General features: G+C 45.3%; 1 protein-coding gene across 2 annotated transcripts in view; it reads right to left on the bottom strand.

Annotated features, from left to right (window-relative positions):
• LOC119172263 (paired box protein Pax-6-like) overlaps positions 1-27,194 on the bottom strand; it is a 243,714-nt gene that overhangs the window by 173,266 nt on the left and 43,254 nt on the right. For both annotated transcript variants that reach the window (XM_075893483.1, XM_075893484.1), the window contains exon 2: positions 2,274-2,345. The gene's annotated coding sequence lies outside the window, so the exon portion shown is untranslated. The remainder of the gene's footprint in view (positions 1-2,273; positions 2,346-27,194) is intronic.

The raw sequence follows: 27,194 nt of genomic DNA, 5'->3' as shown, positions 1-27,194 counted from the left end.
CTGTCCCTCCTCTAGTACACTATACAACCGCAAGCGGTTTGCGTATCAACATATCTTAGCACGGTGGTGTGGGAAAGAAGGATAACACGGAGAAAAGCCACCAACTCACCCAGCACTCCGTACTTCTGCAGTATGTATCGATAGTGGTGCGGCAGCCGCTGCTTATTATACCCGAAGCTGAGTTATGTGAAGTGTCTGTCTACAATATACAAGCCTGTTCACCGTATATAACGCTGGTTACACCAAAACTTGGTACGGCTGCTGGTACATCAGCCGTCACAGTGCTCCAGGGGTTATTGTGCTCGATTGCTGACCCGAAGGTGGCTGGACAGAATATCGAATTCCGGACGTGGCGGTCGCATTTTTGATGAAGGTCGAAATGCTTGAGGGCCGTGTACTTACGCTTAGGTGGCTGTTAAAGAACCCCATGCGGCAGAAATTTCCGGATCCATCCACTACAGCATCACACGTAATCATATCGTGGTGTGTGGACGTGAAACCTCGACAACTCATAATTATTAGTGATTCCCAGCTGTGGAACGTTACGTTGTTGATCTATCTTAACGTGCGGTTTCTCCTATTCCTTGGGTGTTCGAGACGTCGCCTCAGGCACCGGCGAAAAGACGAGACCGTCTGGCACGCAACATTTTATGTACATATTGAAAAGGAGCATATGCAGCACTGTCACAAACCGGAGATAACCATGCACTACTCATTTGTGAAGATAAAGTCTAATTTTAAAGTCTAAGTTTCTATAGCTACGTCACATTGCGGAGGCATGCGGGACAAGCGCTAGTTTCACCAAAATCAGTACTGGCAAACCCGAATAGCTGGCACATTTGGTGTATAATTCGTATACAGAGTTGAGTGCAGTACATCATACAATTGTAAATGGCTGGTACTATATAAACAGTGGTGTGTACCGAGTGTTCGTTGTTATACCAGATGCTGGAGTACACAAAGAGAGTCGCGATTACATACACCAGTGTGCGATTCGGAGGTGCTATATACCAACACCTGGTACGCCTGTTGATACATCAAAGGTACACCGACAGTAGTGCAACATCAGATCATTGTTATAGCACTGGTATACCTACCCGGCGCCGATATAGTATATATACCCTTGAGAGGGTAAACTAAGGGTAGCAACTTGGATTTGCTTTGATATCAGCGTTTGGTACGTCATATGTACATCACTGTGTGTGAGAGCCCAGGTTGTGAGTTTGTGTACACCATTAGCTTAGTACCAACTCTTGCTAGTGTTAGTCTCTTGAGCTCCAAGCAACGCTGCCTCGATCTGCTTCATTTATAGTTGGAGGAGAAGTTGTGCTTGGTTTGATCGGAGTGTGTCGGAAAGCTTTGTTCCTGTGCAGCAACTAGAAAATTTGAGCTAGTTTTGGATGCGTTGTGCGCCACAGCTCTAATACCGAAAGATGAACTAACTTCACAGAACCGGGTCACATTTTGGTTCGGGTTTCGTGTTGCTTTCATGCATACTTTCTTCTTTGGTGTCGCTTGCACACCCACGCTTCCAAAGGAGACGAAATTATCTAGTATATATAGTTGAGCGCATTTAGGAAAAATCACATCGTGCGTAATTTTTCGCGTCTCCGATACCGGTGCCGAGATGTGCAGCGCCGTGTGTAAATAATATATCGGTTATATTCGCCCGAGAATATATATATATATATATATATATATATATATATATATATATATATATATATATATATATATATATATATATATATATATATATATATATATATATATATATACCTCATAGCAACGAATGTTTATTAAGTAGCGTCAGCTATAGGCTCTCTTTGAGCCTGACACTATACCGAATACTAATAATAATAAAAAAAGATTGCTGACTGTGGCACACGCGACTTTGACGCGGTGCACGTGGAAACGTTTCTTAGGTTTTGAAAAACCACGGTGCGCATTCTGAAGACTAGTTTTCCCCAAAACTGACTCTTTAAAAATAAAGGACAAAGAAGGGGTGTGGAAGAAAATCTGTTCGTTTCATTTTTCTTATTATTATGCAGTAAGGCCTCGCTAACAATAAACTTAATATGATTCACGCGCTTATATTTTTTCACATCATTTTTCTTGTAAATCTGCAATACACTAATATGAGTGGGTTATAGAGATATATAAAAAAACAATTCCACAATACTGACAGTTTCCATTCCAACAGAGAGAGAAAGATTCCTCGTTATACGGCATATAGTTTTTTTTCCGGTTTGCGAAGAACACTATTAACTCACCTTGTGATATCCTGTCCTGTCGCAGCCCTATCTTCTTCAGTGAAGTCGTGTAGAAGCTTGGTTGAACAAAGTCTGCGTGTAAAATAGATAAAAAAAACGAGTTGACAATTACTCTGCAGTGTCGCAACAACGTCACCACACAAAAACAGTTCACACGAAAGTAATTGATACAGTTAGTGTACTATTATCAGGCAGTAGTATTCCACACTGCCAGAGGTGTTTCAAAGAATTTCGATTTGTGTCTTAGCATCGGTAACAATATATCATGTGTTCTGAACTTTCTGCTGAATATGTTACCGATGCAATACGCAGTCGTCTAAGGTCACATTAGATTCACGTGACTGTTCATTAATGCGCAACCAGAACTCTCAGTGAACATCTCACTGAAAATTTGATTACGACGTTGACTGATGGTCTGCCTGCGGTATATCTTGATTGCTAAAAACTATATTTGTTCCCCTCACCGAGATATAGATCCATTTGTTGGGACGGGGTTGTCTTTCACTATAGGTGCCGCACACGCATGCATGTTGGCTCTTGAACCACTGTTTTCATCCTTCGACAGCCTGTTGTCTTTCTTTAATAAAACAAGACATCTGCGACAGGCCTCCTTTTTCGGCGTATTTTTCATACTTGCTGTTTTTATATTTGTCGTAAAATTTGATTTTGTTACTCTGTGACATAGACATAAACCAAAGCGATTCCTCTCTCTCTCTCTCTCTCTCTCTATATATATATATATATATATATATATATATATATATATATATTACGGTTGAATCAAAGGATAGGTGGATTTATTTATAGGGTGAGGAAGAAGTTCGGCAGTCGCGGTAAAGATGGAGTCCTCAGGCCGCACCAGACAACGTCGTCCTCCTCTTCTACCTCCCCGGCACATACTACAGCCCGGCACATACTGCAGCCCGGCTCATACCGTAGCGATCCCCCGTTCACAGACGAAGCCCGCTGGGCGAGTTTATGTCACTGGAGGGATGAAACTTCATGAGGCGAGCCACGCGCACCAACTGCGTTCGATTTGACCGACGAGAGGGTGTCGTCAAGCGTGCCACAACGTACGTCAAGTCAGTCAAGCGATCTACAATGACGTAGGGGCCTCTGTACTGCGGTAAAAAACTTCTGACATAAACCAGGTTTTCGTTGGGGGGTCCACAATCACACGAATTCACCTTTGCGGAATGAAATAGCATCATGGCGTTGATCGTATCGTTGCTTGGAGCAATCTTGTGATGCCAGTGTTCGCAAGCGAGCAATTTGGCGGGCTTCTTCAGCCCGGCACAATGTTTCGGCCACGGACTCATCGGCATGGAGCTTAAATGGGAGGATTGTATCAAGGGAGCTGCGTGGTGATCGAGCGTCTCACACAGCCCGGCTCATACCGTAGCAATACATACACACACACACACACACACACACACACACACACACACACACACACACACACACACACACACACACACACACATATATATATATATATATATATATATATATATATATATATATATATATATATATATATATATATATGCGCAATAGGTTCGGAAGCTTGTACATAGCGAAAAACTATGCAGAACCATCGCGTACCATAGCGCTGTTTGTGTGTGCATCTCTCCTTTGTGTGTGTCCTTGTCGTGGTGCGCTATACCAGTGAAAATGATGCATCGCGTACATCGAAAAAGAATTCATGTCGTTTATGTGGAGTTCAGACTCATAATGATATACTGAAATTAAGAAGGAGAAGAGGAAGAAGACTTTTGACATCGAGTCATCTAGCAGCAAGATACATCAGAAACCTTGCGTCTTTTATACAACATCTCTCAACACAGAAGAGCATTCGCAATATCTTCTTCTCCCCTGCCGGTCGTAAAGCCGCTATTCTGCAGTGCAACAAATGAAACACGTAGTGTTCCATTATCCAGTGAACGTCGTTACAGCGCATACTTGGGAGCTCACGCGAGCAGCGTTGCATAACGCATTGCATTCGTTCCGCGTATAGCGTTTTCCCGATCGCTCGCATGTTGCGCAGGCACATGCGAGCAGCGCGCGCTTCGTAATGTTCAGGTGCGCGCGCGCGCACTTACTCATCCGTGTTCGCGCTTTGCGCACGTCCCTCGTCTGAGTGTATATGGGTGACAACGCGCATATCAGCGCGGCGCGAACCTCGCACATGGCACTCAGCCAGGAAGACGCGCACTCACTACTCTCCGAGGCGACGCTGTTCTCTATACCGGCTCGCTTGGCATTCAAGAACACCGGCTCATAAGCGTTGCGATAATCCGTGCCGTGTGTGCAGAGCGAGAAATCTTCCGGGAGCACGCGCTCGTATTCACCTCGGTACTGCCCTTCTATAGTTGTTTCTACTCTTATTCGTAGAGAGCGGTGGTACGCTATCAACCAATCGAAGGACACTTTGTTACGTTAGGAAAAGTTTGCGAATAGATTTGCGGATAGATAGCCATTAAGCTGCTTTCTGGGACAGCAATCGCTGACGACATCGCGCACGTGGAATTCATGTATAAAACGACTGATTAATCTTTTACCTACGTATTTTTTTTTGTTTTGTGCCGAAAATTAGACATTCCAAGTACAAGCATGAATTTCAACTGAAATGCACTCTTGGAGTGATCTTACAACTATTTACTGCTCAAATGAAGGAGAACTCAGCAAAACGAATCGCTTCATCGCTTCGACTAGCTCAGCTCGTCTTCGTATAGGGAAAGAGTTAAGGAGACAATTCTGACCAAGTGACCGTTTCGCGAGCAGCTCAGCTTACTGGAGTGAGGATGGCATGACATGACAAAAAATGTATTGGAGTCCTGAGAGACTGATAATTCCCCATATCAAGTAGGTGGCAGTGACAGATATCCGCAAATTTTATAATGAGTACATGTTCATCAAGGATATACCAAGAAACTGCTTGATCGCGTATATACAGAATAAGCCCTTTATAAAGGCCGTATTACGGAGGAGTGTTTCTGGCATGACTTTTCTTCCACCTCACTCCTCCAAACATGACTTCATATGTCCAGGAGCTCACCGTCCACAATAGTATACAGGAACTCATGCACGCTCGGAAACAATACGCCAGCAAGCACGTCCGCACTTTAATCTCGGTTTCGTAGACATGCAGCTGTAATGTTACAGCGCGCATACCACACACGGCGCAACCACGGCTGCAACGCGACCATCGGTGCGTGAATAAGGCCATGACGTCACCTGCATGCTCGTTCACATGTAGCGCGCTGCTGGCTCGGTATACTGCGCGGAGGGCGCAGTCTGCGTTGGTAAAGTAGACCTACTGTAATATCAATCCTGTATAGTTCACGGCATTGTTTCGAGGCCAACCGTGACGGAATGGCAGCTGGCGTTGTACATTGCGTAACGCATCTGAAATCAGACAAGGTCAGGGCCGCTCTGTGCATAAAGGGGTATACCTGGCTTCTCTACCTGGCTCGTGGATGGGCGCAGACTGTTCTGTGAGTGCGGCACATTACACTTGTGAGAGCCGTCGAAATATGCGTCGATGTTACATTAACTTGCGTTGTAATGGCGCTGCGCATGCTATACCTGTACTTGTGGCTATTTCAAATGTCCTCGGAACATACAAGAAACTCATATGAACAAAATATAAATTTAAAGCACTCGTTTTTTTTTTGTTAGACGCAACATAATGGGAACTAACACAATCAAGCCAAGGAATATGTGGGGCTGTTATATGTAGCAGTTGGGATATAAATGTTTAAAAAAAAGCTAATTTGGCCGAAATGATAACTTGCCGCCGGCAAGGATAAAACCTGTAACGTTCGCATAACACCTGCGATGCTCTACCAATACGGCAGCGGAAGAACCTCAGTTGGTCATGATTGCGTTGGAGCATCCAGCTACCATGTTACGCATCACTGTATTGTGGTTCTGGTGCGTTAAACACTATAAAAGTTAATCTCATCGAGCTCGCTTGCATAGCGCTCGCGTTTTTTGTATCGAACGCGTCACCAGCGCCTCCATGAAAAGTACATCGTCATCGTCAAGCATATGTCAAAATCGTAGCTCTAGTGACATTCCGTATTCCATCCAGCGACATTCCCTATCGCCAGATTTTTTTTATTGCTCGGTTCCACATACCATAATACTGCTACTTTGGTTTCACTTTCAAATACATAAACTACAAACACGATGTTAACATTTCAGGATCTCGCGAAAGTGGTATGTTCCTATCTGCTTTCTTTAAATTAAATCGCGCGAATTTTGTAAAATTGATAGCTCGAGACACATTCCTATTAAACAAAACGGCGAGATTCCCGGGCTCATGAGAAACAAGTGGTCGTCTATACATTATAATGAACCTTCTGTAGCTCGAGCAAGGCTTATCAGTAGAAGGTCTGAATAACATGCATTCATTGATTGCCAGCAATGCATAGGCGCGTAAAGTTGGTTAATGTCTATTGCTAGGTCCATACACTCGGTGGTTTGTCTTGATAACGTGTGTTACTGCTTCAAAATAGTCTCGGTATAGAAATAAAATGATGGTTGAGTAAAAGCTGCCGAAGCATGTATTTACGAAGTGCATTCAAGCTCCGAATACGACATGAATGCAGGCGAAGTGTGCAAAAAGTTCATGCGTCAAATTCTAAAGCGGTCGTGCCCTTTTGTAAACAACCTTTCGAATATGTCATCGTCAGTACATGTCACTCGTAGTCGACATGACATTATTGGTTACAACAGCTTGCATTCAAAGCACGTAGAAATTTCTTGGTCACGCAAAAAGGTATGCTAATGACACCGAATATACGGAGAGTGAGACTAATTCGCTCCTCTTTCTCCGTATTTTTTGTTCCATACATCCTCTGTCTCGTTGTTACCGATTGTATAAACTGCTGGTAGGCGAACAATAAAGGATGATGAGCCACGCACAGCGCCGAGCTTCGCAGCCATGCTTGGAACGAGGCATGCTTTAATCAAGCGCTTTCACGGCCGTGACAGGTCCGCGTCATTCATTTTCATTCGTCCCACAAGTTTCGCAGTCATGCGGGCGTCAGTCGGCTCCGACTTGAAGCGAAATGTATTGCGCGAATAATGTAGCTGGCGCAGAGCAGTCACGTACCGCCGCCTGTCGGCTTCGAGGTTTTTCGTTTACTACAGACGATTCCATATGCACTCGAACCGTGCAACCACTCTCTGATTGTATGCATGTATGCATGCACGCATGCATGCATGCATGTATGTATGTATGTATGTATGTATGTATGTATGTATGTATGTATGTATGTATGTATGTATGTATGTATGTATGTATGTATGTATGTATGTATGTATGTATGTATGTATGTATGTATGTATGTATGTATGTATGTATGTATGTATGTGTGTGTATATGTATGTATGTATGTATGTATGTATGTATGTATGTATGTATGTATGTATGTATGTATGTATGTATGTATGTATGTATGTATGTATGTATGTATGTATGTATGTATGTATTTTAAATGAAAAGTCGTTTTTTAACATTTAAAGTAACATTGGTAATGATTTGGCTGAACTTTTGATTTTTCTTTCTTCTGAGCCATTATATTTTTCACTTTGTTTCCTACTGCATAAAAGTAAATGTAACCTTCCACAAATTATGTGCATTCGAAGAATTTGTTTCATTTGCCAACGTACAGTCATGAGCAAGAAATTGGGAAAAGTGGAACCACTCAGCAAAGATTAGTTTATAGTACAGCTCCTCTACATGGCATTGCTTGTACACATTGTGTTGGTCGAATATGTTGATTTCGACTAATAAATTTCAATCAGAATAAACAGGCTATTACCCATGACTGTACACAGGTGTGATCTTTCAGCATATTGTAATAACTGTTGGCAATTACTATTAGGAGCAAAGTTATCGCCCCGAGTTGTCGTCTGCCCTTATAATATTTGACACTCAGTGGTTCTTTTTTTTTAGGAATGGGAGAATATATTATGTGTCGCAGTCACATTGCATATTGTGGCGTAACAAATTGGGCATGACGCACCGTATAGACATACACGCACGAGCGTTTACTGATAGCTACCCAAGTTTATGTACGTTGCTAAAAATTTTACAACAAACGTAATCGAGTGGTCTGTTTATTGTTACAAAGCCACACGACGCCGACTAATAATGCGAGTGAAATTTGAGCGCGTTATTTGCGCCTTTCAATTGAAATGCAGACATCATGGGATAGAATCTAAATTAAATGTATAGCAATGAAATGCCACAAGACCACAAAAGCAGCCTCTGCATTAAGCCAATTTTGGTTTACCAGCTTCTCTCAAACACTACATAGATATCTTGTTTCCAAATAGTCACAAGCTATCGGCGCGATCGCTTATAAAGAGGCAATACTGAAATCCTTATCAACAGTGACGACGTACTTTTATGGTGTACTAATGTGCCCTTTTCTAATTTTACTATTTTTTTCTTCTTTGTTCAGCGAGTGCGCGTAGCATCTCTTTGATGAGACTGCGCCTAACTCTCTTATTCCCTTTCTTCGAAATGCTCTTACACGGCCAACGACAGCTGTGTAAGGAGACCGAACGGTTATCAGTGACGCCATAATTAAAAACTCCGAATTTATTTCGACCACGCGGGCACACATCCCAAGCATGACATTGAAGAGTGTCCGCCAGGAACGAGAATCGAACCTGCGACATACTCATATAGAGCAACGCCAAAGCTGTAAGGCACTTTGGAATGTGTGTGTGTGTGTGTGTGTGTGTGTGTGTGTGTGTGTGTGTGTGTGTGTGTGTGTGTGTGTGTGTGTGTGTGTGTGTGTGTGTGTGTGCATGCGTGCGTGCCTGCCTGCCTGCATACCTTCAGCAAACACTAAGATATGTGCACGCAGACGCAATAACAGAGTCCACCTACATGGGCCAACATTTCATGTACTCCGACATTTTGTCGTGGGCGCTCTATACCAGCACGCGCATGTTCAATGCAATGCAGCGGCAACAAAAGGTAGCATAGGTCGATGCGCAAATTGCCTTGCTCGGAAAAGAGAAAGGGTCCTGCCCCGCCCGTTAACGAGATGGCTTGCATGCCGAGTCGGGATTAAGCTACGCCGATGAAAATTTGATTTGCCACATCAATCAGCGTGGAGCGTGCGTATTGAACGTATACCTTTCCCCTCCTTTCCTGTCGCTTTCCCTTAACAACCACGCGCAACACATCAAGCATGCCTAGAGTGCTCAAACCTGAGGGCAGAGACGGTCCCGCCGCTTACCACACTTTCACCTTCACCTCGTTTGGCGTCATTCCAGGAGGGCACGCCACTCACCTCACTCACTCCTTCACTCACTCACTCTACATGCTACTAACCACAAAAAAGAAGATAATATAGGGAGCTAGATGCACAAACAGAGCATTTCAAGGCGCATTGTTTCGTCATTTCCTACGGGGGGCGCGCCTCTTTGCTCCTGCAGACCACTCGTTTTCATTTGCTCGGAACGGCATCATATATACCGCCGCTTCCATTTATCCGTTTCGCGACATCACGATATCGTCTATATTAGAGTCCGAGTTTTCGAATTTGCTTCCACTCCCTTAAATTGCGCCGATATCGCTGACCTACCGTATATGCATATATCGGTTGCGGCCCGTTGCGTGCCGCCACCCGTTCAATTCTCTCTCTCTTTTTTTCTTTTTTTTTTTTGCTGTACAGTTTGAAGCATGCAGCCGTTCACCTTCCTGTCTATCGCTTGCACTCCGTCGGTCTGCGTGTGTACGCTCTGCGGCCCGACGCTTAATTATGTTTGAATAATAGATTGAACGGCAGGCGCTATTTGCTCTCGTCCGGATGCGAGTCGAGCCGCATGCGTGACACGCCGTGCTCGGACTGCTGTGCGGGCTTGCCCGGCTACGCGGTCATTTGCATGAGCGCCAAGTCCTGTTGCGGTGCTGACGAGAATTCGATTTGCTGTCTGCACTGCGCCCACGAAGACTACAGGCACGCTTTTTTTTGTACGACGAGTGTGAAACAACTTGATGCCTCGGCGGTCTCGGTGCGTTTTCTGAACAACTCAGCTCGACCTTCATAATCTCGGCTCTGTGGTGCACTGTCCCGACGAATGCATCAGTTTGAGTCATGATATGCTGAGAGAACAACTGCATGACTGATTGTCGCAACGTATTGTTTAGCTCTCTGAAAAGGACACATGTATTTTGACTTCGTTTGGATCAATTATATGTCGCAGTATTTCGACGTGGTTTCGCCTTATACTTCGCCTAGTTGAGGCGTATTTGACGATATTATAAAAGCAGCTCTGTGGGAAGGTTCTGTTTTGGTTTACCACTATCGTAGGCCTCCGGGAAGGAAAAATAATTAAGCATAGCAGAGCACTCTCTTTTGGAGAGTCGGGCAGGAAACAAGCTTCAAAATCGATGCAGAAATAAGAGGAAGCAATGACGTGCTGCTCGCACGGCTTCCCTTTGATCCCAGGCTTTCGGAAGTATTTTGAATGCGAAATGAGGGTACATTGGTTACCATTATGGCCAGAAAACATGACGCCCATAAAGACGCATATTAAACGATGCCCGGACATGCACGACTCGGCAAAGATATGGGGCTGATTTTGCGCTCGATCCACCCACTTAGATGATTAGGAGGAGAGGCGCCCCCTTTGCCTCCCCCCATGCACCTAGTGATCACGGCTATGATTACTTGTGAAATATTGTTATCTTAGTACTTTGTAATTTAATTTACGTGCTTTTTTTGGACGTCGTCGTGAAAACGTATATAGTTTTACAAAAGCGTGATAATCCCATTTGCATTATAACTGTAATTACTGATTCGCAATTGCCGTGGTGGTTAGCTATTGCCTGTGTATGGTGTATGGTGCTTGCAAGAACAATCGTCGCAATCGTTACTGCTGTAGTCCGGTTTCGTAACGCGCCCAGGAACCCGTTATAGTTAGTGCTTGGCGATTGCGTATGAATCCTGCACGTTCAGTTCGTTATACATCGAGAAACAAACGCCCGTTGATTACTTGACGTAAGTTGTCTTAGACAGGCCATGATAGCTCCTTTTACTACAGTCACTCATTCGAACTATAGTAGCCTATCGTTGTTCAGTTGATGCAACTAGACATTTATACATATGCTATTCAGGTACTAAACTTGAAAGGTACGTCATTCAGATATTTAGTCATAGTTGGACAAATGAATTGAATGTGTCGCAAAAATAGCGATATAGCTGGCGCGGCGATAACAGCTGGACGCCAATCGGCGACAATCCCAACTCACCCGCAGGGGCTCATGGTATTGAAATTGCGGCATACATTCTATTATGGCCTTTGCGTTCTCCTACAGCGAGAAGACGACGATAACTGTCTGGCGATTGATTGGGATCAATTTATCGAATGGGAGGATAGATTAGTGAGTAAAAAAAAGAAAAGAGCAAACGCGCCCAAATATTGAAGTGTATAAATAGATGTTGTTGCAATATGAGACCGCGAGAATACATTTATTTTTTTTCATAAGGCCACAACGTCATTTTGCATTCTATATGAATTCAACCGTGTCAGACGGTGCACTGAAACCACATCCTCCTTATTTTCCTTGTCACTTTGATCGAAAGTATACGCGCCACGTCTGCGAATTCAAACATGCCACGCGAATTCAAGCCGAGCATCGGGTACACGCAAGCGAGTGGTGCGATTTCGTGGGTCCTGCACAATCGATAGCGAGCCCACCGCGATGTTCCTGGAAGAATGAAACGTGGAGTAGCGCGAGTCGCGAATTTTTCTCACAATCTGGGCGTCCGGAAGCCCATCCTTTCACCGTCTCCGCGAGCTTTTCTATTTTCCTTTATTCCGTCTTTTGGAGTGCAAGGAGGGGAATAAGAAGTGATAGAACGGAAACCAGCAGACTCTGGAGAGTAGGTACACATCCGCGACGCTAAGACACCACGGCACGCATGCAGTCTGGCTCCGCAGAGAACGCTCGCGTGTGTGACATGCCCACACACGTGTTTACGCCAGTCGTGGCTCACGTATTCCGACGAAGCGAGTCGGGACTCCTCGCCCACACCGGCGGAGCTCCCGGGCCATTCAGCATCTCCGCAAACGGGACGAGCAACGTGTACACACACGCACGTCAGGCTGGCGCGCCGTTCCCCGTTCGAGAAGAACCGCCTACAAAGTTTCTTTGCCGCGCAACACGTTACGCGTACGCGAGGCGACTTAAGCAGGCGAGGAGAAGACAGGAAGGGGGGGTCACAGCGGTAGAAGGGAAAACGAAGCGCATCGCGAGAGCGATTGAAACGTCTCCGCACGCTGCCCGCCTAGCTAGAGTACTCCCCCTCCCTCCAACGCTCAGGTGCATGCGCTAATGCACTCCGCCGGACACTCACAGCCGCATTCCACGGCGCCGCTACCGCGGAGCGCGCGAAGCAGGCCTCTTCTCAGGCATGCTACGGCCGCTTTCTTTTGCCACCTATCTTCGTGGTGTCCTTTTTATTTTTATATCTGAGCCACTGCGAGACGGCAGCGTTCCTCCACGACGTGTGAAAGGTGAGGAGGTGCGTGTGGTGGGAGGAGGGGGTTCTACAGACGCAAGTGCAGCGGGGCACACGGAGTCTCCGCTTGCGTGCCTCCTGCTTGCCCAGGATCCGTGCTAAGCATGGACGGCGCCGATCTGTCCGTCCATCCATCCAGCCCTCTCCCGCCGTGGGCGAGGGGCAATCAAAAGTGCATGTGTCATTGTCAGGCGCGGCCTTATTGACGGACCGCGTCCGGATCCATGACAATGGCGCCCCCGCCGCTAACACGGCCGGCGCGCGCTGACCGCCCGCTCGTCACGCCGAGGAGCCAACAATGGGCCCCCTCCGTTCTTGGAGGATCCGCCGAAGGAGCCTTTTCTTCTCGGTTCCCACACGGGATATTACGGCAGCGCCGAGGAGCCATATTCGATTACGCGCGCCGCTGCGGCTAAGCAGGCGACCCGGATGCTCGTGCTTACCCCCGCACGCGATCGCGGATTTCGGGCCTTCCTTCCGTCGACCGGACGGCGCCTCCGGGAGCGAGCGATACGAGCGCTTCACCGCGTGGCATGGCATTTTTTTTTTCTTCGGGGTAAACCAGACCAATTGAAATGAACCTGAACAGGGGGAAGCCGCCCGTGCTTCGAATTCTTGCTGCGAACTGTCTTCTTAGATGAGAGTTCCACAGCACTCGCTTGACTTTGGGACCCTCGTCTGCATACTTTTAACTGCGAACTTCAAACTGAAACTGAAAGAAAACGTAATGAAACTGGCGAAAGCGTGTTGTCGGCCCATAGTTGGTTGAGGATCATAATAAGTTTCAATAGTGTGAAGGAATACGTTGGGCATTCCACCATCCTTTTTATCTGACAAACATCGTATCATCCCGCTTAGCACTGTGGGTCAGCGCACGTGTTCTTATCTGTCCGCGTTTAGTCGTACTTTTCGAACCTAATTATAAAAAAAAAAGTTAGGTATATCTGACGTAGACCAGATATCTGACGTAGAGCAGTGGGGAACGTACGCTATTGCGTCTGCGGGCTACAACAATTCAAATACTCTGCCAACGCTTTGTACTGGCACACTATACTGCAGCATAAGGAAGTGCCCGGCATCATGATTAATGCGCGAAGAACAATAATATAGCCGCATGTATGTTGGCCTACATTTTTCTGGACTTTTAAGAATAATTTTCACGTAGCTCTGCATGCTGTCGCGCTTATGTCATACATAGAAACAAAGATATATATATATATATATATATAGTATATATATATAGCATATCTCTCTATGCTATATATATATACTATATATATATATATATATATATATATATATATATATATATATATATACTATATATATAGTATATATATATATATATATATAGCATATATATAGTATATATGCAATGAAAAGTATATATATATATATATATATATATATATATATATATATATATATATACTTTTCAATGCGTTGCATTATACATGTTCGTATTCAGTCGCCTGTCGTCCATTCTTAACTGCCTCTGAGTAATTAGTAATGATAATTATCAGAACAGCTCAGTTGTGCCTCATTCTAGCTGCGACTCTCCTTCGCAATACCCAATAAGCGTTTTCCTGCATCAAATTTTATGAATATACACTTCACAGCACTGTGGCTTGTTTTGAAAACTGTAGTCAGTGCAATCCATCCCGTGTTGCAACTGATGCGGCAAACTCAAGTTGCGTTTCGATTAATTTGATCCGGATGTAGGCGAGTTATTGAGTGCCTAATTGGTAGCATTGTCAGTACTGTTGTCTATTGAGCCATGATATTAATGAAAAAGCCACGAAAGACGTGTCAGCGTAGTTGTGCACTGCTTCTAAAATATAGATGGCTCACCAACCATAAGCAAGCTCATTTGGGGGTAGATACGTTCAATTGTGGCAAATATTTGCGGCTTACTTGTAGGCATAAGTGTTTCATTTTTTCTAAAACTAAAAAAAAAGCGCCTCTTCTGCAGTATTCTCGTGCGTGCCGTCTCTTGTGCAGTGCGCTTGAGGCGTGCTCATGCGCACTTACAACAACTTAGAAGTCAGTAATGAGGCGGCCAAGGAGATCTCGTAGCGAACGTCAATATAGTAATGCCTAACATTGTTGTGATGAATTTCGTGAGGAACAGATCTAAATATTTTAGACATACACATCTCGCCATAACGGAAGGACTAAAACCCGCAAGCAGGCTTGTCCCCCCGCTGCGTCTTGTTGCGGAAAAGCCAGCTTTAGGTATTTTCTGCTGTACGTGCGTGCAGACAACTTCAATCGTACTGCTTCAACGGATCGCACATTGCTTCATGTACCTTCTTCTCTCTTCAATGGAGGCGAAAATGCTGTAGGCCCGTGTGCTCATATTTGGGTGCATGTTAAAGAACCCCAGGTGGTCGATATTCCCGGAGCCCTCCACTACGGCGTCTCTCATATTCATATGGTTGTTTCGGGACGTTAAACCCCAGATATGAATCAATCAATCAATAGATCAATCAATCAGTTAATCAATCAATCTTATCTCCGCTTAACCTTGGTAACCTTTCGGCTATTGCTTACTTCCATTAGCGTCTTGTTCCAGCCCCTCCCCATTTTTCGAACACTTCCGAAATTGACATGCCTCATGATCGTATTGTGAGTTTAGTGCTAAAACTGCCCAATTCAATTACCATGTCTGAGGTATCACAACAAAAAGACTAAGAAAAATTAAGAATTAGTAAAGAAATACCCCTCGTTAAGCTCATATTCATTTTAGATGCCAAGCAGTGGCAAAGGTTGGCACCATATATGATATCTGTCTATTACTATTAGGCCAACTGATTATCATGTGTCTTTTCAAACATGCTTGGCCGCAGCTGCCAAAGGCGGTAACACTTTGTATGCCTTCGAGTAAAGGTATTTGGAAAGATATAATAATTGTTGAGGCTTCACGTGCCAAAACAATGATATGATTATGTTAGACACCGTCGTTCAGAAGCTGGGGAGCGCTTGGTGTACTCCGTGGTGAACAACTGAGTCGTCCGCGATCTCTGAGGCTAGCGTAGTAGAGCTCTCGCCGATCGGCCTACCATCCGTGTAGCTCTCGCCGAGCGATGTCCTGTCATCAGACAGACTCTTTTGACCTTGTTTTTCTTTTCTCAATCTTGACTTCTCACTGTATAGTTTTTAATCCCTCCTTACCCGATTACCCCGTGAGCTACTGGTGAGGTGTTGCACTTTGCTGCCGACAGTTGCAGGGCTCGCTTTTCTCCTCTTTTCTCCTATTTTAAAACCACTCCACCCCCACCCCGCTATTGTTCTGGACGTTTGTGCATTACCTGCATCCTTCAACGTGTGCGTAAATGTAATCACGTTGGTATTTGGTCTCGCGAGCTTCGGTTCAGCAGTCAAGCGCGATAAGCATGCATCAGTCCACCGTGGTGGGCGTGCACGCCATTGGAAAAAGCCTATCACTGAAGGAACCGGAAAAAACCTCGATTTCGACAGCGTACAGTCAAAAGTATGCGCATTCGGTCGGGAAGATGGATGCATCGACTAGACGCCCCGACAAAACACGGAAGGGTCGCCGTACTCGTGCCTCGTCACTAGCGGCAGCTAAAGGCGCGCGCACGAGACCTCCAACTCTGCGAGCGCACAATGGAATTCCCCGCTGCGAGGCGAGCAGCGTAAGCAGCAGCGGCGTCGGTGACAGGCTGTTTGCGCAGGGGCCGGGCTTTAGAGCAGCATTGTGCTGCCAAGCCGCACAATGGGAAGTCACAATGCATGGGCGACGGCGCAGTCATTCGGACGCGCGCATGCTCGCGCGCGCCGTCAGTATTATACGCGTTACGGGCAAAGAGCGCGCATGCATGAGTGTGTGAACACACGGGTACACGTCGGGCTTCCTTTGTTAGGCGCACCGAGTGACGGAAAACACGCGGAACCTCGCGTATCCCGGTGATACGTGTTTAGCCGGGTTACGCTTGCGCGAACCGCGGAAAGAGTGGCCTGTCTCGTTCACGAAGCGCTTCGTTTACCGATGTTTGTACGAGCGAGCCGTGCTGAGAAAGAGAGAGAGATCAATGAATAAAAGGAAGAGACAGGGAGGTTAACCTAGAAGAACTGGTTGAGGTGTCAGGATGCGTACCTGCTTGATTGATTGATTGATTGATATGCGGGGTTTAACGTCCCAAAACCACCATATGATTATAAGAGACGCCGTAGTGGAGGGCTCCGGAAATTTCGACCACCTGGGGTTCTTTAACGTGCACCCAAACCTGAGCACACGGGCCTACAACATTTCCGCCTCCATCGGAAATGCAGCTGCCGCAGCCGGGATTCGAACCCGCGACCTGCGGGTCAGCAGCCGAGTACCTTAGCCACTAGACCATCGCGGCGGGGCCAGGATGCGTACCTGCTGATGTTGACATCGTTGACGATGAAACATCTTATATGCACTCCCTCGTGAATTGTTTGGACCAAACGACTCAGTTTACACAATATTGTCATGCTGAAAAATTGGGCGCGGAAACGTGGACGCAAATTAGAGGTCGAAACATCATGAGCAACGATTCTGTCTCTATTTTGTCCATCTTTGCACGCGCAGTGGTTTAGCATGAACACGTGTCAACTATCTAAGTTCTCTTACTCTGCTATACATCGTTGTAGCACCCGTGATCTCATTAGGAAAACTGCCTGCTCTAGCTTCATCGACATCGTGCCGGGAATATTGGATGGCAATGTTTAAGTCCTGTGCTGCGGGTGATGACGGCGCAGTGCGGAAGATGACGATCGAAGGAGCTAAAAATAAAATAATAAGAAAGCAGCTGGCAAGGAGCTGTTTACGTTGTAAGAACAACGAAAGCAACAACAAAGTCTGTCGCGATTTTCGGCATCAGACGCAGCGGGATGCTGCACAAACCGGAAAAATTTGTGGAGCTCCCTCAGACTCACTCATGAAGTATGTTTTGCGTTCAGGACTCACTTTTCCTGAGCCGGACTGACTCGGACTCGGACTCACCAAGACATTAATTGCCCGGGCTCATTAACACTCGCGGCTCGATTTGCATATTGAGTGAGTTTAGGGGAGTCCACTCATGAGTACCTTAGCCTAAAATTAGCTTTTTCGACCTGTCAATCTTTTTAACACCGTTATATCCCGTAATTGGTGCTTTTCCTGCCGCTGTTTGACATAGTGCCTTCGGAAACGATACGAGTGCTTGCAATCCAGTGGTTCATCTTTCTTGAAAGAAACGACATGATATATTTATGAAAAAAGTTTCTCGGAATAATTGATCGTGGTGGGGGGCGGGGGGAGTCAACGCATCCGCCTACGCAATCCACGCCTCTGATCAATAAATCTTGAAGTGTATGAATAGTACTGCTTTGGAATACGTGTGAATAGGCGTGCGGATAAACGCGAATCGGGGTTACGCTGATAGTAATGCTGAATATCAGCAGAGACGCTGCACAAATTAATCGCGTATACACACATACATGGCTTCAAAAAATACTCATTTTCAACTGTGCTGAATATGAAGCATGGAAACATTTTGCCACAATTGCACAGTAAAACTTATAAATGGCATGTCTTGGTGACTATGCATATATAGGTCTGAAAGGAAAATATATTTTCGAGGCATCATCAAACTTTGTTGCCTTTGTCAATGAGAGAAATCTTGTGGCTCATAATCACTGTCAGGTTTTTTTTACGCTGGAACATTTATCAACAGATACCAACTGGTAGTGGTACTGCATGTAATCTTACTGAAGTTGACCGGGCAGATTACTGAACTGAAGGCGACACGAGATATACCTTACGACAGAGCCTGCAATACAGGAGCCAGCTGTGGGTCCTTCATATCAAAATTACAAACACGAGCGACTCACTCTGGACTGATATATCTATTAAACCCCTGCATTAGAATTAAATATACGGTAATAAGCATATGCACTCAGACTGCGAGTGAATAAAGCGTACCACTTGTTCGCGTTCATTGTGAATATATCGTCATTCGCGTATACTGCGTCTTACATATACTTTCGAAGCAGCAGGTTTACTTACGAAATCTGCGGAGGGTATACGTGTTACTGAAGGAGCTCGGGGTAGTTTCTCCACTGGGTAGTGCAGGGTCTATGAGCAGATGCACGCGTTCATACTAAATTCAGAGGTAGCGTACTTTTGAAAAAGACCACCACACCTGATCAAAGGAAGCTACTGTTATAACTGTAGGAGCCAATTTCCAACCTTTTTTTTTTTTCGAGTGTCAAGCCACATTTGTAAACGCCAGACTGACCATGTGTACTGTACAGACGGATTTGCTGTTAAATGGAACACTTTCGTGAACGGTATGTTTGGATTTCACTCTCTTGCAAACACTCAGTAGCTTTGATTTGCATGAGACTACCACTGCTTGACAGTTTTGACTTCCTTTGACAGACTAGTGTGACGCATGAACATTGTTTACTCATGCATTTGCTACTTTAGGGACGGTAATATCAACGGTGTTCACTGTAGTGTTTCCTTTGACAGTGGATGGTACTGTACATATCAAGATAAACTGCTGGCCATCATTCTCGGTTGCCTGTGCTCTCCATTCATGAAGTAGTGTTTGTATAGGCAATCACTTTTCCAAAATTACCTTTCAACACTACACAACCAAAGTGTTCAAGTTTTATCAAGCTATTTGCTTTACTTTATAGCTCCTTTCAATTCGCCCTTACGGTTCAGCTCTCGAGATCTGAAAGTCCTTAATTAGTGATGCCAAAGTTCACCACAAGGGGCGCATGGGGCCCATTTTCGTTTGAACCCTGCATGAATTGTATAACAGGCCAAAGAAGCAAGCACGACGTGGCAGTCATAGAACTGAATCCTTCTATTTTCGAAAAGCGGAGAAGGAGGGGGGGGGCGATAAAGGAGGAGGAAGGACGTGGAAAATTGGCAGCATGGAAATTTTGTACATACAGATGCAACTGAAATACTCCAGAAGGAGTATTTATTGAAAGAAGCGAACCGGGCACTCACTTGTAGGTGAGTTGTGGCCGAACCTTTACAGAACTGTATCCGCGCAAAAACGTGCCCAGGCGGGGCCTTTGGGTAGGCCAGGTGCGCGCGATCAAGTGGCGCCTTTGACCTCCGATCTTTTCGACGAGGGGTCGCTTTGCCGCGGGCGGCAGTGGCGGCTCGCATCAAAGGCGCGCATGCGCACTCGCTGTGCGAGCACTCGTGGTTTGACCCCCCGCCGCCACGTCTTCGAAGCGCTGCAGGCGCGCTGTGGACGCTTAGCGGGCGCCCATTGGTCGCGCGCGTGAATTCAGTCTCCACGTACTAACGCGGAACGCGTTGGGCAACGGCAACCCGTTGCGTCGGCCTCCTCATTATTACTCGTATGTATATATTTCTTTCTTTCACTCACGAGCTGCGCTTATGCGACGCTGGTGAATGAAAGAGTGGTCAGCCCGCGCCGTCCCTAAAGAGTGGACCGTTGGCGCGCGATGTGCACTCGCACCTGCTCCGAACGCAGTCGCACGCAGTAAGAGCGGCGGCGCCCCTTTTGAAGACACTATAGATTCGAAAGAGAGCGAGTGGTGTTGTAAGACTTAGCCGGTCGCGTCTGGCACGCGGTGTGGGTCGAACACGGCTGTATTGCGACATCGAGCGCGGTTTGTATACAGCCCGTAAGGCCAACCACGAGAGCCGACCAATGTCCGCGCTTTGGAAATACTTTAGGTAGAGAAGCATTGCGACGCATTTATTTTTTCACCTCCGAGCCGGTCACGTGTCAACCATAAAAGCCTAGTTTTGAAAGGAAAAAAACAGAATGACGACTGGCGGAAATTTTCTGCGGGTATTGCCGCTAGCTGTTTGCGTACAAGTCCAGAGGTTGGTCGCCGCGCGGCGCTTTGTTGAGTGAAATTATGCGACTTTGGGGTCGTTAATCATTAAATTCACTTCATGTCAGCGAAATTTCAAAGTGCGCCTGTGTGCGCGAATAGAGCGGACTGTCCAGTGAGCGCAGTCTTTGAGCCATGCATTACAGAGAATGAGAGACCGAATGGAGACCAGGGCAGCATCTATTTCTGAGCTCATTCTGAGCGTTTGACTTTGCAGCTTTTTTCATATTATCTGTGTATTTCAAACAGGGGGGGGGGCGTGGTATATTATGAAATAAAGTAAAGCTTTTAGAAAAAGTGGAAAGTGGATAATATGACAAATGATTGATTGATTGATTTGTTGGGTTTAACGTCCCAAAACCACCATATGATTATGAGAGACGCCGTAGTGGAGGGCTCCGGAAATTTCGACCACCTGGGGTTCTTTAACGTGCACCCAAATCTGAGCACACGGGCCTACAACATTTCTGCCTCCATCGGAAATGCAGCCGCCGCAGCCGGGATTTGAACGCGCGACCTGCGGGTCAGCAGCCGAGTACCTTAGCCACTAGACCACCGCGGCGGGGCTAAGATGACAAATGAAAAGTTAAATTAACACACAGACGGTTACGAGTCAACTGCTCATAAAATTCATAAAAGTGCCACGGGCCTTATGTTCATATATATATATATATATATATATATATATATATATATATATATATATATATATATATATATATATATATATATAATTTCCACATTCAGTTTCATCAGGTCCTTGCTGGACTCGAATATTGCATGTGCTATCATTACGCGCCAATTGGCTCTATAAGGACCCATTTCGAGAGCTTTTGCTAGATTTGCTACCCTCGATCAGCCTGAATACTTCTGTGAATGCAAGAACGATGGGAACTTTTAAGGGTTCGTTTTTCTTAGTGAATCACAACATCAATTGGAACAACAGACAACATAGCGAAGAAAAGTGTAGGGTATGTTTTTAGCATTAATTGTGACGTAAATGTGAAACATTTAAAATGGACGACAGTATAACCCCTATACATTAATTGAGTTTCTTGTTTGTTACTTCTAATTTATATCTCCGTGATTGTTATTTGTTTGGCGCCCTTGTTCAAATGATATCTGCCAATACATCGGCTATCTCGGCCATAGTTGAGCATAGTTTTCTGGTGAAGGATGTGAACATCTTTCACGAGCACTGATTTTCGAATGATACTCGCTCCTTTTGAGGGCAGGTTTCCAATTTATAGATTTCATTTTAATACGAAATTTCAATGACGACGCTTGGCAGTTATATGCAGCTGCATGAGTCAAGTATTGCGTTCTTTGCATCATTCAAGTGTTGCGTTCTTTGTCCAAACTATTTGGCTTACTCCTATTATAATATATGTGTCCGCAGTGTCTGGCATCGAGCCAGAGACACGTATCTCAGGACGCGATCGCTAAAGTCATAACCCATCTTTGTTCGTCGCTCTCGCCTGCCGGAGTTGCATGGTTACGGAGCACGGCTGCCCACCCGAAGGTTGCAAGTTCGATCCCGGCTACAGGTCCATGTACTATGCAATGTCAGTGCGCGTTAGAAAACCCCAGGGGGCCGAAATTTCTGGAATACCTCCCCTATACGGCGGGCCGCTTAATCCGATTACCGACTTCGCAAGTGAAACTCCACGCAAAGCAATCACGCAAAAGAGAGAAAGACGCACCCGAAAATAGCGCCACTGAAAACAACCCGCCGGCTTGATCAAATCACGGGCAGGCCACTCGCGGATACAGGCTGTGAAGCAAGGTGATCTGGTCATGTCGACTGCAAGGTGGCTCCTGATGCGCTTTGTAAAGACTCCGCTCTTCGCATCAATCTGAAAGCCTTGCAAGGCGCAGCTATCTGGTTAAGGAGAGCGTCTTGGAATGGAAAACAAACAATAAAGCTTTATTTTTCTTTGCCTTTGTTATATGTAGGATTACGCTTGATTTTATGAAAGTTTTTTGGCAAGTGAACAATGACGATGCCCAGAATAAGTTATAACGAGATGTTGTCACCGAAATGAGCCCTGCATGCAGTCGTGTATAATAGAATCCAAAACATATCACAAAGAATGACGCAGAGGACGAGCTGCGCGAACGGCTTAGTTTCTTTAAACTTGGTGCACTACCGTCCACCTAATATGAGTGTCGATGGGAAAAGGAAGAATGCATAAAAGGTGCCCAAAAACAATAGCAGCCTGCTTTGACATGCAGCTTTCGCGTGTATAGTATACACGAATCATTGGTCGACTTTAACTGCCCGACGCTAAGAGACTTGACGGCTGAAAAAGTTGCAGGCATAAGGGCGGTAAATACACGCGCCCGGGGCGTGTTATGGTGATTTCAATCTAAAACATGCCTCTTTCTTTTTTTTATTAAATGCACTGCACTACTTTATTCATCGAGCTAGACAATAGATTGAGGAGGGAAAATTTCGGCAATGCAGCTGCTTCAGGATGTGATTAATATTTCGCGGTTGTGTAGACGCGTCATCCCGAATCTTTCGGTCGCTGTGTGATGGATAAGATCGCTTTCTTTGACCGCAGCTGCCCCTTTCATGCTTTCTCTTGAATTCTGCCCAGTGATGGCGCAGGGTCCTTGTACTTCCTTTCGCGAATATTTCAGAAGAAGAACTGTCATTTACGTCGATGGCTTTTGTTCCAGGCAGTGACTGACTCAGCTGTTTGTGGCCATAATTACTATTTTCGTATTGTTTGTCACATACAAGGAGGCGCAAGCTCTCAAAATAAGTTAACCAAGTCGGTTCGGGTGGCCAGCGTCACTGCGAAACACGCACAATTAATAAAAAAACAAGCAGAAGGATAATTCCAGCTGTCATACGTTCGTTGTTTCAGTGACCGTCACTGAATTTACAGTTATTTCTCACTTGTGGTCTGGCAGCACCTTTATTGCTGATCTGAAAGATATTTTCTGTGCTTCTAGATGTCGCGCATTTAGATGTTTGCCTATATGAAGTTACTTCTGCTTGGTGTGTACGATCCACTAGAGGCATGACTTTTGTTTTTAGTATCTTCACTGTATGCTATTGTTTAATGAAAAATATGTGAATATGTTGGCTATGTTCATGAAAAATGAGAGATGTGAATAAGGCTGCAGCAAATCTTATGACGATTGAAGCACCTACTCTTCTACGTTATATAACAGCGCACGAAATAAAAAAATCTTTCCCGCAGAAATAAAGACGTTTATTATGCGCTTGCGCATTTTCTCGCCTGAGTTTTGCCTTTAGTGCACGTTCTATAGCATTTAACTTGGAGTTTCAAGTTCTTAGTACCCTAGAAGTCTACTTCAATTTAAACAGACATCAGGCTTTATTTTAATTGATCAGGTGTCTTTTTGTTTTTGTCTTTTTTAGCAATGGTTACTAGTCAACTATTACCCACGGTGTCGACCGTTACTAGTCAATCGCATCAATTATCAAAATAGACGCAATCAGGGGCAGCAAGCGTCGTTATACAATATATATTAAATAAAAAGTCGACCTTCTTTGACAACTTCCGCAGTGGCGGCTTAACTTGCCGGCAAGAACAGGTGAAATTTTCGCATGCTTCACCTTCTCCAAAACAACATATAACCCGTTTTGGGGCACCTAAAGGTACACCTACGTTACGTATACCACATCGGGAAGCTTAAACTATAAACTACGCTGCCGACCTCAATTATTCTTATGCGGGGCTGATTAGATTTTAGCACACTTGATGCGAGCCTCGGCAGCGCACACCAAGAACCACTTTTCAATTTTCTGTTCAGTCAACCAAAAGCATCGGGTCCGGCGAGCGTCGCCTGGCGGGGTCAATTTCCTCCTTTGCATATAGTATTCCATCCGAGTCGAAATTAAGATGGAGAACTGCAGACAACTGCGAGCTTTGGAGAGCGCATCTATACTGCTACTCCACGCTGCCGGTCTTACCACGAGCTCAACATCCTACGTAATCAGCGGTGGATCGGTCAAATCCAACCTCGTCCCGTTTGCAAGCATTAGATTTGCTGCAATCGCGAGAGAAGGAGTGTGAGGAGCTTGCAAGAAGGAGGAAGTTGGTGGCTAATCGAAAAAAAAAAGCTTAATAAAGAAAACTCGTCTTCATTCACCGGTCGCTCGTAAACTTCTTCACATCGACAGCTCCCGACCCGCGCGAGCAGTGAAGAAGCTTGCCTGCTCGAATGTATATTATAATCGATGAGAAACCAATAATCCTATCTTTCTCAAGAGAAGATTGGAATCAGAAAACAACAACAAAAAACAGCGTCGTTTCGCCAAGATCTTTCTTTTTAAGATGGATGCGGCGAAACAGAGTTGTACGTCGAAGACAAAAAAAAATTATAAATACGGAAGCGGAGAGAGCGAGCCAGAGTCGACTATCGCTTGGCTTCGCTTGACTTCCAGTGTTGGCTGCGGCTCGTCGGAAGCCGACCACCAACGAGCGCGTTTCCTCAATCGAGCGTCTAATTTAGGTGTCCCCCGAGATGCCCGCCCGGAGTGATCAGGGACTCCCGGTATGCCTTTGGGATTCGGAGCACAATGATGACGAAACGGCGGCCATGCAAGGCATAATGGTTATCGCAAGGCGACTTCGTCGCCCCCGGGCCGACCTGTATAGCTCGGAGCACGTGACCCGAGTCCCGGTAGCTGAGCATGGAGCACTCCACGGGGTCGAGTCGGTGCTCAATCGCAGCCACTGTCAACGCTGTCGAATCTACGTCAACGTGATCGGCCAATTGCGCCTCCATTATGGCTCCATATTCACTGGTTAATCGCCGATCGAGTGCAATTACACTGAGTGAGATGAAGTGACGCGCGAGAATGGGTTCGTAGTATACGTCATGGGCCACGATGCTGAAACGATAGGTATATAGGACGCCCCCATGGTGATGCCGCTGTTGATATGTCTTCGTATGTTTCGTTCCTGCTCTCTATCATCCCTGTTAAATTTGCAGCAAAAGTGTGCTTTGCGTGTATTTGCTTATATTTATTGCAGCAAAAGTGTGCTTTGCTTATATTTTGCCTATTCACAGCACTATAGTGCCGTGAATGTGTGATTTTTTATGCTACAACGTTGCGTTTTGTGGCATTGATATAGCTTATTGCCATACAGAAAAATTTTGGGGTGGCTTTTGTACACGAATCACAATTAGCTAACAATGGAATAACCTGATAATCAGACGCAAAAACACGCAGTATAAGGCCAGTAAGCGCTGCTTAATCTGACAACAATTTTTTTAGAACCTTTGTTTCAATTTTGTTCTCTCACGAAGCATTTCTGTGCGAACCAGCGATACTTTGAGCGCGTCTCTTTGTCCGTCTAGCCACATATGACTGTAATTTTGTGACCTTCTTGTAAAATTACATACATACATACATACATACATACATACATACATACATACATACATACATACATACATACATACATACATACATACATACATACATACATACATACAAATGATGATTGATATGTGGGGTTCAACGTCCCAAAACCACCATATGATTATGAGAGACGCCGTAGTGGAGGGCTCCGGAAATTTCGACCACCTGGGGTTCTTTAACGTGCACCCAAATCTGAGCACATGGGCCTACAACATTTACACCTCCATCAGAAATGCAGCCGCCACCGCCGGGATTCAAGCCCGCGACCTGCGGGTCAGCAGCCGAGTACCTTAGCCACTAGACCACCACGGCGGGGCGACATACATAAAAACATACATACATACAATTTACATATTTGACATAAATACAATTGATGTATAAATATAATGGTATGGTGTGACGTGGGTTTATAACAAACATAAGTGAAAAGTCGTTGCATGAAAATCACGACGTGCATTCCATGCACGCTGCCATTTACTTAAAAAATGAATTGCTGTTTGCGTGGTCATTTCATTACCTTGATATGTACCAAAATTGGTATGGCATGGTACGACTTTACGAAAAACATTAGCGACAGGTCATAACAAGAAAATTGTGTCGTGCATGTCATGCACATCCCCATTTACATAATTGTACATGCTTTCGCGGTAGTTTCTTGTAGTACTGTATATAACAGATTGCATTATTGTATGAAACACTGACCACGACCTAAAAAGAGAAAGAGAATAGTAGTGACATTTGGGCATCCGCTCTACAGTCGTCCATTTCTTTGTTTCATCAAATGCCAGGAGGAGAGCAGCGGGAACCAAAAAGCCATCCCGTTTAGCGACCGGCGACAAAGGGTAAAGAAATACAAAATTGAATAAGAAAGAAAAGCAACAGGCCAGATGCTTACGTTAACTGCCAAGGAAAAGAAAAATCTCTGCATAGGGCAGATTCGCTGAATTTAGGCGTGCCATTCCTGCCGGATTCAGAGCTGACGATGGGCCAGGTCGTTCACGCAGGCACGATTTATGGGAGTCACTCGTTCGTTCCTCTGAGGGGATAACTTACGAAAAGATCGTTAACTATCTCGCAAAAGCATCC

Source organism: Rhipicephalus microplus, chromosome 4 (genome assembly GCF_043290135.1).
Source record: "Rhipicephalus microplus isolate Deutch F79 chromosome 4, USDA_Rmic, whole genome shotgun sequence".
NCBI lineage: Eukaryota > Metazoa > Arthropoda > Arachnida > Ixodida > Ixodidae > Rhipicephalus > Rhipicephalus microplus.
This window is presented reverse-complemented; position numbering and strand designations above follow the sequence as displayed.